Genomic DNA, 15,721 nt, shown 5'->3' with positions numbered 1-15,721 from the left:
ACACTCAAATACTTCCTGAAGAGCAAAGGCTTCATACTTGGTTCCCTCGACCCCACTCTCTTCACGAAGACATATGATGGTGAACTGTTTGTGTGCCAAATATATGTGGATGACATTATCTTCGGCTGCACCAATCAGAAGTATAGTGAAGAGTTTGGATATATGATGCAAGAGCAATATCAGATGTCCATGATGGGAGAGCTGAAGTTCTTCCTCAGTCTTCAAATACGACAGCAACGCAATGGCATCTTCATATCTCAAGAGAAGTATCTCAAAGATTGCCTGAAGAAGTTCGGTATGCAAGACTGCAAAGGCTTCACGACGCCAATGCCAGCCAAACATCATCTGGGTCCCGACGACAATGGTAAAGAGTTCGATCAAAAGGTATACTGCTCCATGATTGGTTATTTACTTTATCTATGTGCATCTAGGCCAGATATTATGCTTAGTGTTTGCATGTGTGCTCGATCCCAAGCGGCACCAAAGGAGTCGCATCACTTAGCTGTGAAGCGAATTCTTCGATATTTGGCTCACACCCCAACTCTAGGATTATGGTATCCAAAGGGCTCAGAGTTTGATCTGGTTGGATTCTCGGATGCTGATTATGCTCGTGACAAGGTGGATCGCAAGTCTACATCAGGCACATGTCATTTTCTGGGACGATCACTTGTATGTTGGTCTTCAAAGAAGCAGAAATGTGTATCTCTTTCCACTACTGAATCTGAATACATTGCTGCTGGATCTTGCTGCGCTCAGCTTCTGTGGATGAAGCAAACACTCAAAGACTATGGCATTCATCTGAAGCAAGTGCCACTCTACTACGACAACGAAAGCGCCATCAAGATTGCCAACAACCCAGTTCAGCACTCAAAGACAAAGCACATTGAAATTCGTCATCACTTTCTCAGAGATCATGTTGCGAAGGAAGATATTGATATCATACACGTCAACACTGAAGAGCAATTGGCAGATATATTCACCAAGCCCTTGGATGAGAAGAGATTTTGCAAGTTACGGTGTGAGCTAAATATCTTGGAATCCTCAAATGTCCTGTGATCAGGCACACATCCTAACACTTATGCATATTGATGACCTAGATGTGCAATACACGAAGTAAAGTATATCTTCAATCAATGAAGTCATACATTCTAAGTGTGAATACATTAATGTGGAATTTGACTTTGGAGCACCACGATAATTGTGCGCTGTGTCTGGGTCTAATACTTCCTATATGGTAGGTAACACCACCACCAAATTCTTCTGTTTGAAGTGTTGCACCCATGCGTTGCATTTGCTATGTCTTCACATTTGGTTGGCTTCAATCTAAACCTGTCTTCATGATTATCTTCACTATGTTGATTATATATATATATATACTAGTGTTCTGTCCTCTACAACATTCACTTATAGCTATGTCTTCTTGTTGAATCTTTTGAACTAAGTGAATGTGATCGGACCCTAACCTCTCTATGCTTTCTATCTCAAACTCTATCTCTCCAAATCATATGCATTCTCTTGAAACTGTCGAATGTCTTCTCTGCGTCCTTGTCAACAGAAGATACAGAGACAAACATTAAGTCCGCTTTCAATGCTAATTCCTTCACCTGAAAACCGGAGAAGTGGGAATGACCACCCGACAATCCAGGCGTGCGTGGGACCGTGGAACAACCTCCGATATGTTGCATGATGGCCACGTGTCCTTCAGATGTGAATCGCCAGGGGCACCTGTGTAATAACACTGTGCCGTCCCTATCCCTATAAATACACACCTCACCATAGTCATTATCCTTTCTTCCGCTCTCGCACGAACCCTAGCGCCACCGCTGTAACATCCCAAATTTGCAATCTGGAATGTTATACATTAGATCATCATGCATATCATATTTTCTTGCATTTTGGTCGATCCTAGAAATTTCACGCAACTCAAGGACTTTCGGAGAGAGTTGGAGATTTCGTTATTTTCATATTTGAGAGTTTTCTCAAATTTGAAAAGAGGATCATTTGATTTATTTATTTCATCTTCAATTATTTTTCCAACATCAAAAATATGAGAGAGGGAATAATATGACTTTCCCAAATTTAGGAAAAATGAAGATTTAATGAATAAATCAAAATTTGATTTTGCCGGAGTTTGTTTGTTTTCTTTGGATAGGGAAAAATGCGCGTTTTCAAAAATTGCATTTTAGGCCCGGAGTAAAGTTCATTTTGTTCGACTCGTTGTCACGAGTCGGGGAAAATTTACTTTAGAAATTTTGGAGTTCGTTTAGTTTTTCTTTTCTTTGTTTTTCTGCGCACGGAACTATTTAAAAAAAAAGGAGCAGCGCCCCGCCTGGGCCAAGGGCCCAGCCGCCAGCCGCCCTGCGCGCCAGCGCCAGCCGCCAGCCTCGCCCGAGTCCTGGAAGGACTCCAGGCCGCCGCCGCCCTTGCCCCTTGCCCCTTCACCAAGTCTCTAGCCCCCCTCCTATATAAATACCCAACCCCCCCCCTCTCCTCACATCAAAACCCCAAGCCTCTCTCCTCCTAAGCAACAGCGCGCAGCCCTTAGCCGCTGCCTTAGCCGCGCCGCCCCGCGCCTAAGCCGCCGCCGCCGCCCGGAGCCTGCCTCCCGAGGTAGCAGCGCCTCTCTTTTTTCCCCGGTCCAGTTTTTCTTAAAAGAACCGTCCCGTTTCTTTTCTTTTCCTTCCGGTTTTTGTTTTGGTTTTCTTCCGAAACCCTAGATCGGTTTTCCGTTTCTTTTCCGAAAACCCTAGATCGGTTTTCGTTCTTCTTTCGGACCGTTCGTCTCAACGAACGTGATCACCGATTCTTTCCCGGTTAACGACGTCCGTTCGTTTAACCGCTCTTCGTTTTCTTTCTCGTCGGTTTTATTCCGCGATCGTGATCTCAGATCCGATCTTCGTTCTAGTCTTTCTTCTCGCTCGTTTATCAGAATCAGGTGATCTAAGCGCCTGGAGTTTCGTTTCGAAACCGCCGTTCCGTCTAATCAACTTAAACAAGTTTTTGCCCCGGTAAAATTTGACCAAGATTTAACTTGCTAGAACCGAGTTGTTTTCTTCCGCCGTTTGTTTTCCGTTTCTTTGTTCGCAACCAGAGTTCTTAAATTGAACTTTCTGGTTCGTTCTCTTGTTCGAGTTTTACCTGTGCATTAGATGAGTACTTATTGTATGCTTGTTGTTTGTCTGCGCTAGATCACCCGGATTGCGCCGCTTGTTACTTCGAAACCCTAGGACTCGCGGATTCTCAGCAAGGCAAGTAACACTTTGATCATACCTGTTCTACAACCCATGTTTTATTGCATTAGATCAATCCTCACACATTGCATGATTAGGATCTAATTAAATTGTGGGATGGGAAGTAGATGAGGTAGTACCTATTACCTGTATTATTATCAAACCTTTGGGAGTTACTTCTACGTTTGCTATTTATGCCATGCTATGCTAGTAGACGTGGATTGGGTGAGTGATATCCATGACAGATGTGAGTTGATAATTTTAATGGTTTATCTAAGGTGGCAACTTAAACACACATCTGGGTGGATTGAGGCACCTGATGTCTATCAGGACTTGCCTGTTTTTATTTCGGACCGCCACCCAGGCTCAAAGGGATCATAAGATCTTTCATGCTAGAAACTTCCGTGTGCAGCCACAAGCCATTATGGGCTCTGGCATAGTTGACTAAGTCGTGCAAACTCTTACGGGTAGACTAGCAGATGTAGGGGAAAGTAGGTGTACCGGTCTACCCACATGTAAGGTGCTAGCGCTTCTGAAAGACTGTGTCTCGGTCATCCGTCTTCTCAAACACCCTACAGTGCGAGAAACCAAATGGAGGCGATCGACTCTTGTGGGGAAAAGTGCGCAAACCTCTGCAGAGTGTACAAACTAATCATGATTAGCCGTGTCCCCGGTTATGGACAACTTGAGTATCTAGTACTTGAATATCATGTGAATCTCATCATGTTACTTCTAATTAATATTGTTGGGTTTAATTGTTCACTTAATTGGGATTGGAATGCTGTCAACCATTCTCGATGTTTAACAACTACCATGATAGTTAAATAAATTTATTCCTTTGCAGTAGGGAAAAATTGGCTTTATGCAAAATTGTAACAATAGAGCTTTCCACCAGCCATATATGCATATAGTATAGCTGTTTCATTCCATTACTCTCTATGTGTTACTTTGCCAGCATATTCCATGTGCTGACCCGTTTTCGGGCTGCAACTTTCATGTTGCAGACTTTTCAGACAACGAGTAAGGTGTTTTAGGTCGTGGTTCTATACTCAGTGATGCCGTTGGAGTTGATGGACCCATTTATCTTCCGAGTCTTCCGCTGTTATCGTTATTAGATGGCCTTAAGCCATGTTTATTGTAATAAGTTCTCTTTGAGACAACGATGTAATAAGTGTGTGATTGCCACTCTGCTATAAATCCTTTGATGTACTGTGTGGTGTCAGCATTACTGATCCAGGGATGACACCTGAGCACAGAGCGCTTGATCCATTCGGATCGGGTCGCGACAACCGCTAGCCCTCAACGACGCCGGCGACGAAGCTCTAAGCTGCCACGACCTCTCTGACGCCGTCTTCACGTCGGCCGCGGACATCGTCTTCTCCGCCATCACCGTAGATGTCCTCTGTCGCCAAGTTAGGGCATGGACGATCGAACTACTCGGCCTCCTCTTCCACTCCGTCTAGCAGTTCTTTGTGTGGTAAATAAAACTTCCTTTTTATGGCCCCTTTGATCCTATAGATTCATCACTTTCTACCACAAGCAGTTTCTGTTCACACAAGTTGGATCTATTTCATACTGCATCTCATAATATGCCTAGTATGTTCACTTATGCTTCACAAAGTAGTTAGATTCCTCACTTGTACTGATCTGTGGATTCGTACAAATCTGGAACCAACTCCTTATCTATGAGTGAATGTCTTCGCACGATGAGGTCAAGTCTTCTAAACTGATTTATCTTCAAAATCTTCTGAGAATGCATATGACCTCTTCCCCTTCCCTCGCACCTTAATGCTGTCACAGGTACATGTCCGTGGGAGAATCCCTTGGTTCTCATAGTCTGCATCCATTTGCGGAATTCTTACAGCATCATATAAATTCTCCCGAAGCCAGTTCCTATTTGTCCAGCAAGCGAAAGCCTTTGAAACCTTTGAACGTGTTGAAGCCATTCAGTTTGAAGTTCATGGCTGCAGAGAAATCAGTAAGGAAGGGTGGCAGACAGCAACGTGGGGGAATGTCAAGAGATTTGCCTGATGACCTCTCAGAGCTTTAGAAGATAGATCCTGAAGAGGATTACAATCAGCGCAAGACCCGAATCCAATGGATTCGAAGATATTGGGCAGAACAATGGTTCAAGTACCGGTTTGTGACCCAGGAATATGCTGAGAAAAATGCCATCAAGCGACCTTGGGGAGACATCCTATACAGAAATCTTCAACCCAGGTCCAGAGATGAAGCCATTGAACAAGGCTTCTATCCCTGCATGGTCCGTGGACCACAGCCTGCGGATGCTCACCCATCGTCATTGCTATGGTGTCGTGATGACAATCTGTTCAAATGCAACTTCCAATTTGCCAAGAATTCGTCTAAGCAAAACAAGAAGTCATTGGGACTAGACTTCAACCCTGGCCCTTCTGCTCCCCGTGCCGATGGCACCCGCGAAGCTGAACCCAATCTTGTTGGGCCCTTCTACAACCTGGAAGGTCTCATCACTCATATCATGGTTCAAGGGATAGCCCTGGATGAGCCTGCAGATGACGCTGAATTTGATGAAGCGCCTGCACCGCCGAAGCCACAGAAACTGAAGAAGCCTAAAGCTTCAATGCCTGCCTCAGCACCAAAAATCTCACGGGCGAAGCCACTGGCTACTGCACCTCCTGAAGACAATGTGCAGTCTGAAGATTTGTCACGCATCTCCAAGCCCTCAAGAGTAAAGATGCCTTTGCAACACACCAGCCAAGAACTGACTGCTACTGGTATTCTGCGCAACGATGCCATTGATCTGTCCAGCGATGAAGATCTTGCAGATGACGCACTTGAGCAACTGATCAAGAGCAAAGAAGAAGCAGAAATCTTCAATGATTTGCCTCTCTTTGACGTGGCAATCATCCACAACTTCATTGATGAGTGGTTTGACACGCCCAACCTCAGCTTTGAAGATCTGCAACTTCCAATTGGCCTCAGTGTCACCTTCCATGACGCCATTGCTTCAGAGCTAGCTCTAGCTCAGCGCATCGTTAAACTGAAGCAAAAGATCGACTTTGAGAAAGCTCAGTTCAAGAAGCACATGGCCAAGCTCAGCGTGCAAGAGGTCAAAAATTTCAAGATCATGCTGCACGAACTCAAAGAAGCCTTTCTCAAGAAGCGTGAAGAAGCTCAAGGTTCTCGTGAGCGCATGAAGAGCCTGGCTGACAAGTGTGTGCAAGCCTACAATGAGGCTGAGAAGCGCAAGGCCCTTGGTCGTCCTGGCATCGATCCCAGGCTGGCTGCAAAGAAGAAGAAGAAGAAGAAGGCAGTTGTGGCTGAACCCGAAGCACCAAGGCAGGAAGCACATCCCATTGTCTTCCCAGCCAGCATGACTGGCTCGAAGCCAAAGGTCAGGTCAACCGCTTCAGAACTGAAGAAGACGAGGACTGCTGAGGCTGAAGCGAGAAAGAGGAAACATCCTGAAGCCTCTGATGCTGCTCCCTCCCAGAAGAAGCGCAAGACCAAGAAGGATCAGGCTGCTCCCACAGAGCCCTTAGTTTTTGAACCTATCTCCATGGTTCGCCCTACAGCTGAACATCAAGAGCGCCAACTGACTGTCCATGAGCCTGCTTCCACAGAGGCTCATGAAGTTGAAGACATTCCAGCAGCTGATCCCACCGCTGCTAAAGACATTGGTCACCATGACAATGTTGAAGATGATGTAGTTCTTCCTCAGATCGAGCACAACTTGGTATCATCGCCTGTGCTTACGCACAGCGAACTCATCAGCATTGGTCGTCCTCTGACGCCAATTGCTCAGGATGCATCATGGGCTGATCACCCACAACAACAAGTCACACTACCCCGGCAAGCAGAAGAAGATGACTTTGAGGCCCAGCCAACTCCGTCTCCAGAGGCGTCGCCAGCGTTACACAGGCTTCGCAAAGGACCAAGGTCTCAAGTCCCTCTTTCGAGCGTTCCAGAAGGAGAAGTTCCCCACCAATCTGTTGCACATCAAGTGTTTCCAGATGCCACTCCTACTGTGAATGTCTCCGAGTCTGAGGCTAAAGCTGCTGAAGACATTCCGGCTGCATCAGCCGACGACACACGAGAAGAAGAACATGTCCCTACTCCCCCCATTACTGAAGAAGCTGTTCTCGAGGAGAACGTGTCTGTGCCCGACCCTCCAGCTCATCAAGTGGAGGTTGAGAATCTTGAGGCTGCCACCACCAACACAAATGAAGCCAATGACGTTGTCATGGCTGAAGCAAATGTGGAGCCTGCACCAACCAATGTGCTAGAAGTCAGTGAAGCCAATGATGCTACTGCTCCTGTTCCTGCGCCTGCTGCTGGTCCTCAGTTTGACTATCACGTTGAGCACAAGCCTCAGGTACAGAAGCCAATGCCAAGGTTGCCCAGGTTTCCAGGTCCTGCATCAGCGCCCAGATCCTTTAATGTCAACGGCTTCAAAGCAGACAACACCTTCTTCTGATCGGTTCTGGAGCTATCCGCAGCGAAGTTATTACTCATGCATTCTGTACAATCAAGGTCGCATTTTCCCTCATATGTGTCTTGACACCGAAGCCATAACTGGTCTGCCCTACTTGGAAGAAGCTTTGGATTGCTTCAAAGAGTCCAGATTGTTGCCTTTCGTCACCGACCAAGAGCACTGGAACGAAGAGTTGCTGCTCCAATTCTATGCCACTCTTCTCATTCGTGGCTACAACAGAGATCTGAAGACTTGGGTCCTTGAGTGGATGACCGGCAATGTTCATCACGAAGCCAAAGCCTTTGATATCATTGAGCTCACTGGTCTGCCCACTCATGGAGATCTTTATGAACCTGGTTGTTAGCTTCACAGTGCAGCTATAGAGAGCATCTTTCAGAAGCCTGAACCGAACATGAGTCAGACGCTTAGCATGATGAAGCCTTTGCCTCCAGATGCTACATATCCTAAGGAGTTCTTTGTTGAAGACCATGAGTATCTCCCACGCACTATCTATCACATTATCAGGCAAACTCTCTAGCCCATCAAAGGACATTCTCCGCATGCAAAGCTGGAAGGTGCAATGAAGACTTTGGTCTTTTATATTCTTCACGGCAAATGCTTCAATGCACAAGACTTCTTCATCTGCCAACTTGCTGCATCAGGATCTGATCTTTTTGGCTTGAAGTTTTACGCTCCATGGATAATGCGGCTGATCAAACTACACTCAGTTGTCTCATATCAGCCCTCTGCTCGCCATCGTCGGATCTTTCTGCCTGACGTTGATATGTCCATTGAAGCCATCTATCTAGAGCCTGCCAAGGAGCCTCTTAGTCTTCTGAATGCTGAGCATCAAAGTTTCTCTCAAAACATTGAAGGAGTTGAAGCAGTCACTCGTGTTTATCCTCTGGCTGGTACTACACGTGCACCTCATCGTTCCCTCACTGAAGCCACTGAAAGCACTATTGCCCAACGGCCCAAGAAGCGATCTCGTGTTCTCAATGACCGAGAGCTTCTGGTTGCCCTTCATCAAAAACAGGATAGGCATCATGACTGGCTGAAGCGCCAAATGCAAAGCCTCTTGGTGGATGTCAACCGCATTCGCAATCTTGCCACCAAGAATGCCTTTGTTGCCCATGAAACCTGTCGGCGTACATGGAAAGGGCTGACGCTTATGTGTTTTGAGGATGATCTTCAAGAGGATGGCTTCTCTGAATGTTTCAAGTTTGACTCCACACCTCCAAGAAGGATTGTGCTGCGACGAACTCCGTCTCATGAAGACTCTGAGTTCTCTTCCTCCGCGGCAACTGTGAATGCCAGAGTGATCGAGGACGAAGACGATGCCACTTCACCGCTCACTACTTCTGCATGCATCGACACTGCCCCGAGTTCGTCTGCACCACCGAACAACACCGACGACCTTGCTGCTTCACCTACTCCTCATGGGAACGAGTAGATGCTCTATGTCTTCAAACCTTTTTGGTCCTTACTGACAAAAGGGGGAGAAGCATATGAGTTTGATAGTCTTCAAGCGGGTCCATATGGGCGGTTGCTTTATGTTTTGCCTAGTGTTTACATCTCTCATTTTGATACATTTGGTTCTTTGAGTTGTAACACTTAAACTCGATGGTCGTCTGCTACTTATTTGCTATTCTGTGATGCGATGATAAATTCCGCATGTGCGACGATAAATTCCGCACTTAGATCATTTTGCAGACGTCCATTTTTCATTATGCATGTCATTATCTTCACATACTTTTCATGCATGATGAATTGTCATCATAAGTTGAAGAGGATCTCCACAAGTACAACCTGCCATGTGCATTTGCATTCCAAAAGCAAATTACTTATATGCACATCTTTAGGGGGAGCCCTTGCAACTTATGAAGACAATTCCCTATCCTTTACAATTTCACATAGTATATTCCCCGTTGAAAACTTCAACTAGTTTGTCATCAATCACCAAAAAGGGGGAGATTGTAAGTCCATCTAGTGCCACCCCTAGTTGGTTTTGGAGTATTGACAACAAACCTAGTTGAGGGACTAATGTGTTTGTGAGAATTGCAGGATAACACAAGTAGAAGTCCCTCATTGATTCGGTTTTCCTACCAGAGATGACCCGTAAAAATGTATGAAGACATTGAAGTCAAAGGTGGTATGTGAAGACATTCACATTGAAGACTATGACAAGAGAAGATATCGCGTGAAGACTATGGAGCGCGAAGACTTAGCAGTTTCGTCATTCTGTGTTTTTCTTTGTTGAGTCATAGGAACCACCGTACTGTTAAGTAGGGTCCAAGAGAACCAGTCAGAATGACTGAAGTGATGCTTAACCAAAATCCTATGTCTTCGAGTGAAGACTTTGAGAGCAAATCTTGTCCAGAGTTGGATAAGTCAGCTTTGCTTGTAGCCCAAGTAAAGTTGCCATGTGTGTTTGAAATCTGACCGTTGGAACACGTGTCAGTTCCTTAGTGACCCAGGGTCATTTCGGACAAATAAGGTCGGGTTGCCCAGTGGCTATAAATAGCCCACCCCCTACAACCATAAACGGTTGGCTCCTCAGAGTTAAAGCATGGCTTTTGTCGTTTGAGAGCAACCCACCTTGAAGCCTTTGAGAGAGAATTCCTTGAGAGGATAAAGCCCTAACCACCCAGAGCCAAAGAGTGTTAGGCATCACTTAAGTCTTCCTGTCTGTGTGATCTGAAGACTTATTACACTTGAGGACTGTGAATCCTCCAGCCGGTTAGGCGTCGCGTTCTGAGCATCCAAGAGTCATTGTGGATTGCCGGTGAACGAAGTCTGTGAAGGTTTGGAAGTCTACCTTGAAGACTTACCAGAGTGATTGGGCGAGGACTGGGTGTCCTTAGCTCAAGGGGAATAAGGTGAAGACGAGGTCTTCTGAGTTGAATCTCAGCCTCCCTAACCAGACGTACAGTTGTCACAGCAACTGGAACTGGTCCAACAAATCATTGTCTTCAACGAGTCACTGGTTTCTTCCTTCCCTTCCCTTTACTTACTATTGGTCCTTGTGAAGTCATTGTACGATTGCATCACCATTTGGCTTCACTGAGTGATTACTTGTTCTGATTGGCTTCACAATATATTCCTACCTGATCCTTACTGCCTAGCTGCTATTAGTCATTGTGCTTTCACTTCATTGAATACTTGACTATGGTTTGCCTAGTGTAATCTACCTTCCGCTGCATGGTAATAGGTTTATTTCTATCGTTTGTCTTCGAAAATTACATGTTTGAAGACTTTCATAAAAATCGCCTATTCACCCCCCCTCTAGTCGATCACTAGCACTTTCAGTTTGGAGAACTCCATAGTCGATTAAGCATGGCATACCCCCGATCCCCAAATTTAGCCTATAACGGAAAGGGCTTACTGGCCGCTATCTGTCCTTCTTGACAGATTTCCTCGCACACCGTGCGGGACTCACACCGCGCCTCCTTGGCATCTTGAAGGGCCTTGGCGAGTTCGGTCCCCTTCGCCTTATTTTCATGTTCTAAGGACTCGCACTTGCGGGCGATGTCCTTGAGCTTTTGCTCCACCTCGGTCACCCGTTCCTCAAAACGGTGTCGAGCGGCCTGTTCGGCCGTTAAATCCGCAGCCACTTTATCAGCGGCCACCTTGCTTACCCTAGCTTTCTCCTTGGCTTGGGTAAGCTCGCCCCTGAGGGTTTCAACCACGGCAGCACCATCTACACAAACACACACATTGCAGCTCTGGAAATCCCATAAAATAGGGACATAAATAGGCATAAAATAAGAGTATTTCGTACCTTGCGCCTGGTCGGGCCGCTTGTTAACAAGGACTAGATCCTCATCAGCTCACTCTAGTTTCCGTTTGAGTTCGGAAATTTCTGCTGACTGGACAGTCGCTGCTAACAGGGAGGCATGTTTTAATCCAAATAAAATAGCATGTTACCACCTGACAACTGACTATAGATCCTCCGCTCGCTTTTCTTACAAACAACCGAACAGAGTCTCAGGGGCTACTGTCTATATACATGCATATTTCTCATAAAAATGATCAAAAATATTACATTGTGTACCTCAAAGCTTGCTAGCAGGCTGGAGAAGGCTTCATTCAGCCCGCTCTTGGTGGACTGAATCTTCTCAGCCACCGTACCCATCAGGATGCAGTGCTCATCCAGGACGGATGCACTTTGTAGGATGTCCGCCGTGGTATTCGGCGCCTCTGGATTAACAGAGGACGCCACTCCCCCTTCCCCTACAGGGGGTCGCTCACTAGACTCCGAAGCCGTATGGGTCTCCGGAGTAGTATGCGGTTGTGGGTCGGATTGACCGGGCCCTCTATCGCCGGTCTCCGTGGGGGTTGTACCCCCCCAGCCCTTCGGTAGCCGAGGTGTTGCCCTCCGGTGCCGTTAAGTCGCACCCCCTCGCATCTCTTCGAGGCCCGAGGAAGGCCTATGTGATGACACCTCGGTGTCATCTGCCCTAGGCAGCGTGGAAGCTAGGGGAGGCGATTCGCTCTCCATCATCTCCGGTGGCAGATCCCCCGAGGATGAGGATTGCTGGGGGAGACTGTCGGCCGGACTAAAAAAATAGAACTTAGAGTTATCATAACAGTCCATAGAGATTGGATGTATGTGAAGAAAAAACCCGGACTACTTACGAGTCGGCTTGGGGCTTGGTCCGGCGACGGTGTTTCGGGAGGGCCTCGGCGTCTGATTCCAAGTCATCTGAGAGGGTAATCTTGTCCTCTTGGATGCTTTGGCCTCTAAGTCTTTGGAGGCCGCCCTCTTCTTGCCCTTGCGGGGAGGATCTTCTTCTTCCTCCTCCTCCTCCTCGTCGTCGTCGCCCTCGTGAGAGGACTGGGCATCAGCTTCTCCGAACACTGCGTCTGAAGCACCCTCCTCTTTCTTCTTCTTCTTCTTCTTCTTGTCCTTCTTTACCGACGCCTGGTATGGCGCTGAGACCAGCATCCTCATTAGTAGAGGATTGGGTAGGTTTTCGGGGAGCGGAGCCGGACACCGGATCTGCTCCGCCTTTTTGGTCCAGACCTGTTTGCAGAAGGACTATTCAATACTTCTCCTTAGGAAGGACGCACCAATTGGTGTTTGGGGGTTTCAGAATTTACCTCGGAGGCTGGATGATTGCAGTCGAGGCTGGTGTCGTCCGATGACTTTGGCCACGACTTCTGCTTCTTGAAAAGCAACTTCTGGATCCCCTTATGTGTTGTGCCATAGAACCATTGCAGGGACCGCGGCCCTTCCGGATTGAACTCCCACATCCTGAAGGACCGCCGCTGGCAGGGAAGTGCTCGGCGGATCAACATCACTTGGATCACATCAGTGAGGCTAATCTCCCTCGCTATCATGCCTTGGACGCGCTTCTGCAGCAGCAGCACCTCATTGACCGACCCCCAGTCTGGACCCTTGTCGGTCCAGGATGTGAGCCTTAGCGGGGTTCCAGATCTACAGGATGGAGCAGCTACCCACTAAGAGCTGCAGTGTTCTGTGATATAGAACCATTCCTATTGCCATATCCTGACGGTGTCCACAAAGACTCCCTTTGGCCAGTTGACTTTGGGGATCTTGCTCACCATTGCACCACCGCAGTCCGCGTGTTGCCCATCGACCACCTTTGGCTTCATGTTGAAAATCTTGAGCCATAAGCCGAAATGTGGAGGGACACGGAGGAAGGCCTCACACATGACGATGAACGCTGAGATGTGGAGGGATGAATTTGGGGCCAGATCATGAAAATCTAGCCCGTAGTAGAACATGAGACCCCTCACAAAGAGGTGGAGGGCTAATCCGAGTCCGCAAAGGAAGTGGGGGATGAACACCACCCTCTCGCCGGGCTCCGGAGTAGGGATGACCTACGCCGGATCGGGAAACCTGTGCTTGATTTCCGCGGTTAGATACCGTGCCTCACGCAGCTCCTTGATATTCTCCTCCGTGACGGAGGAAGCCATCCACTTGCCCTGAGAACCGGCCATGGTAGGAGGAGTTGCGGAGGGGGGAAGCTTGGAACTTGGGCGCTGGAGCTCGAGGATGGGGAGGCAGAGAGAGAGAATGAGGTGCGGGGTGGAAGAGTTGGATTCTATCCACTTATATGGACTGCGAATATCAAGTGTCCCCCGTCCCTTGAGCCCTAAAACTCACCTATTTCCAAGGGGTCGTGCGAACGACACAGTTAGATTACCAAACCTCATATTGATGAGAATCCCGCGATAAGGGGACACGATCTCTGCTTTGACAAGACGTGTCGATAGGAGTCGCATGTTGAAACGCGAGGCGGGAGGCCCAAAAATGATTCAAAATGATAGCAGAGTTAAGCGTGACATTTCGCTGGAAAAAGTTGTCGATGGATATATCTTATTTCAAGTATTATGCTTTTATGGTTGGAGGGTTAACTTGTTAAACAGATCTGGACATATTTCTTGTTGATCAACTACATTAAAATATTCGGGGAAGGAACCCGCCTTGCAATGCCGAAGACAATCTGCGCGCCGGATACATCGTCATTGAAGCCTGGTTCAGAGGCTACTGAGGGAGTCCTGGATTAGGGGGGGGGGTCCTTGGGCGTCCGGGCTATGTAACATGGGCCGAACTAATGGGCTGCAAAGATACAAGATAGAAGGCTTTCCCTCGTATCCGGATGGGACTCTCCTTGGCGTGGAAGGCAAGCTTGGCGTATGGATATGAAGATCCCTTTCTTTGTAAACCGACTCTATACAACCCTAGCCCCCTCCGGTGTCTATATAAACCAGAGGGTTTAGTCTGTAGAGGCAATCATAATCATATAGGCTAGACATCTAGGGTTTAGCCATTATGATCTCGTGGTAGATCAACTCTTGTAACCCCTATACTCATCAAAGTCAATCAAGCAGGACATAGGGTATTACCTTCGTCAAGAGGGCCCAAACCTGGGTAAACACCGTGTCCCTGTCTCCTGTTACCTTTGATCCTTACACGCACAGTTCGGGACCCCCTTCCCGAGATCTGCCGGTTTTGACACCGACACCATGCTTCTATTGGATATACTCTTGATGATCTTAAGGGCATTAGTCCCACTCTATGCCAGCACAAAATTAATATGGAGCCTGATGATAAATCCTAAGATGGAAGAGGTTGCAAGAACTGAAATATTAAAGCTTCTGGAAGCGGGTACATTCTATCCCATAGCTGATAGTAGATGAGTAAGTCTCATTCATTATGTCCCTAAGAAAGGAGGCATTACAGTTGTTCCTAATGACAAAAATGAACTTATTCCACAAAGAATTGTAACTGGCTATAGGAAGGTAATTTATTTTAGCAAATTAAACAAATCCACTAGAAAAGATCATTACCCCTTAACTTTTATTGATCAAATGTTAGAAAGACTGTCTAAAGATACACACTTTTTCTTTCTTGATGGATATTCTGGTTTCTCTCAAATACCTGTATCACAATCTGGCCAGGAGAAAACGACCTTTACTTGTCCTTTTGGAACTTATGCTTATAGACATATGCCTTTTGGTTTATGTAATGCACCTGCCACTTTTCAAATATGTATGACTGCCATATTCTCAACTTATGTGAAAAGATTGTTGAGGTTGTCATGGATGATTTTTTCCGTTTATGGAACTTCTTTTGATGATTGCTTAAGCAACCTTGATCGAGTTTTGTGGAGATGTGAACAAACTAATCTTGTCTTGAATTGGGGGAAGTGTCACTTTATGGTGAATGAAGGTATTGTCTTGGGGCATAAAATTTTGAATGAGGTATTGAAGTGGATAAAGCTAAAGTCGATGCAATTGAGAAAATTCCATGTCCTAAAGATATTAAAGGTATAAGAAGTTTCCCTGGTCATGCTAGTTTCTATAGGAGGTTTATTAAAGACTTCTCTAAAATTTATAGGCCTCTTATTAATCTCTTGCAAAAAGATGTTCCGTTTTTTTATGATGATTGTGTAGAAGCCTTTGAAACACTTAAGAAAGCTTTAACATATGCACCTATTGTCCAACAACCTGATTGGAACTTGCCTTTTCAAATTATGTCTAGTACTAGTGATTATGTTGTTGGTGC

Source organism: Triticum urartu, chromosome 5 (assembly GCF_003073215.2).
Source record: "Triticum urartu cultivar G1812 chromosome 5, Tu2.1, whole genome shotgun sequence".
Lineage (NCBI taxonomy): Eukaryota > Viridiplantae > Streptophyta > Magnoliopsida > Poales > Poaceae > Triticum > Triticum urartu.
This window is presented reverse-complemented; position numbering follows the sequence as displayed.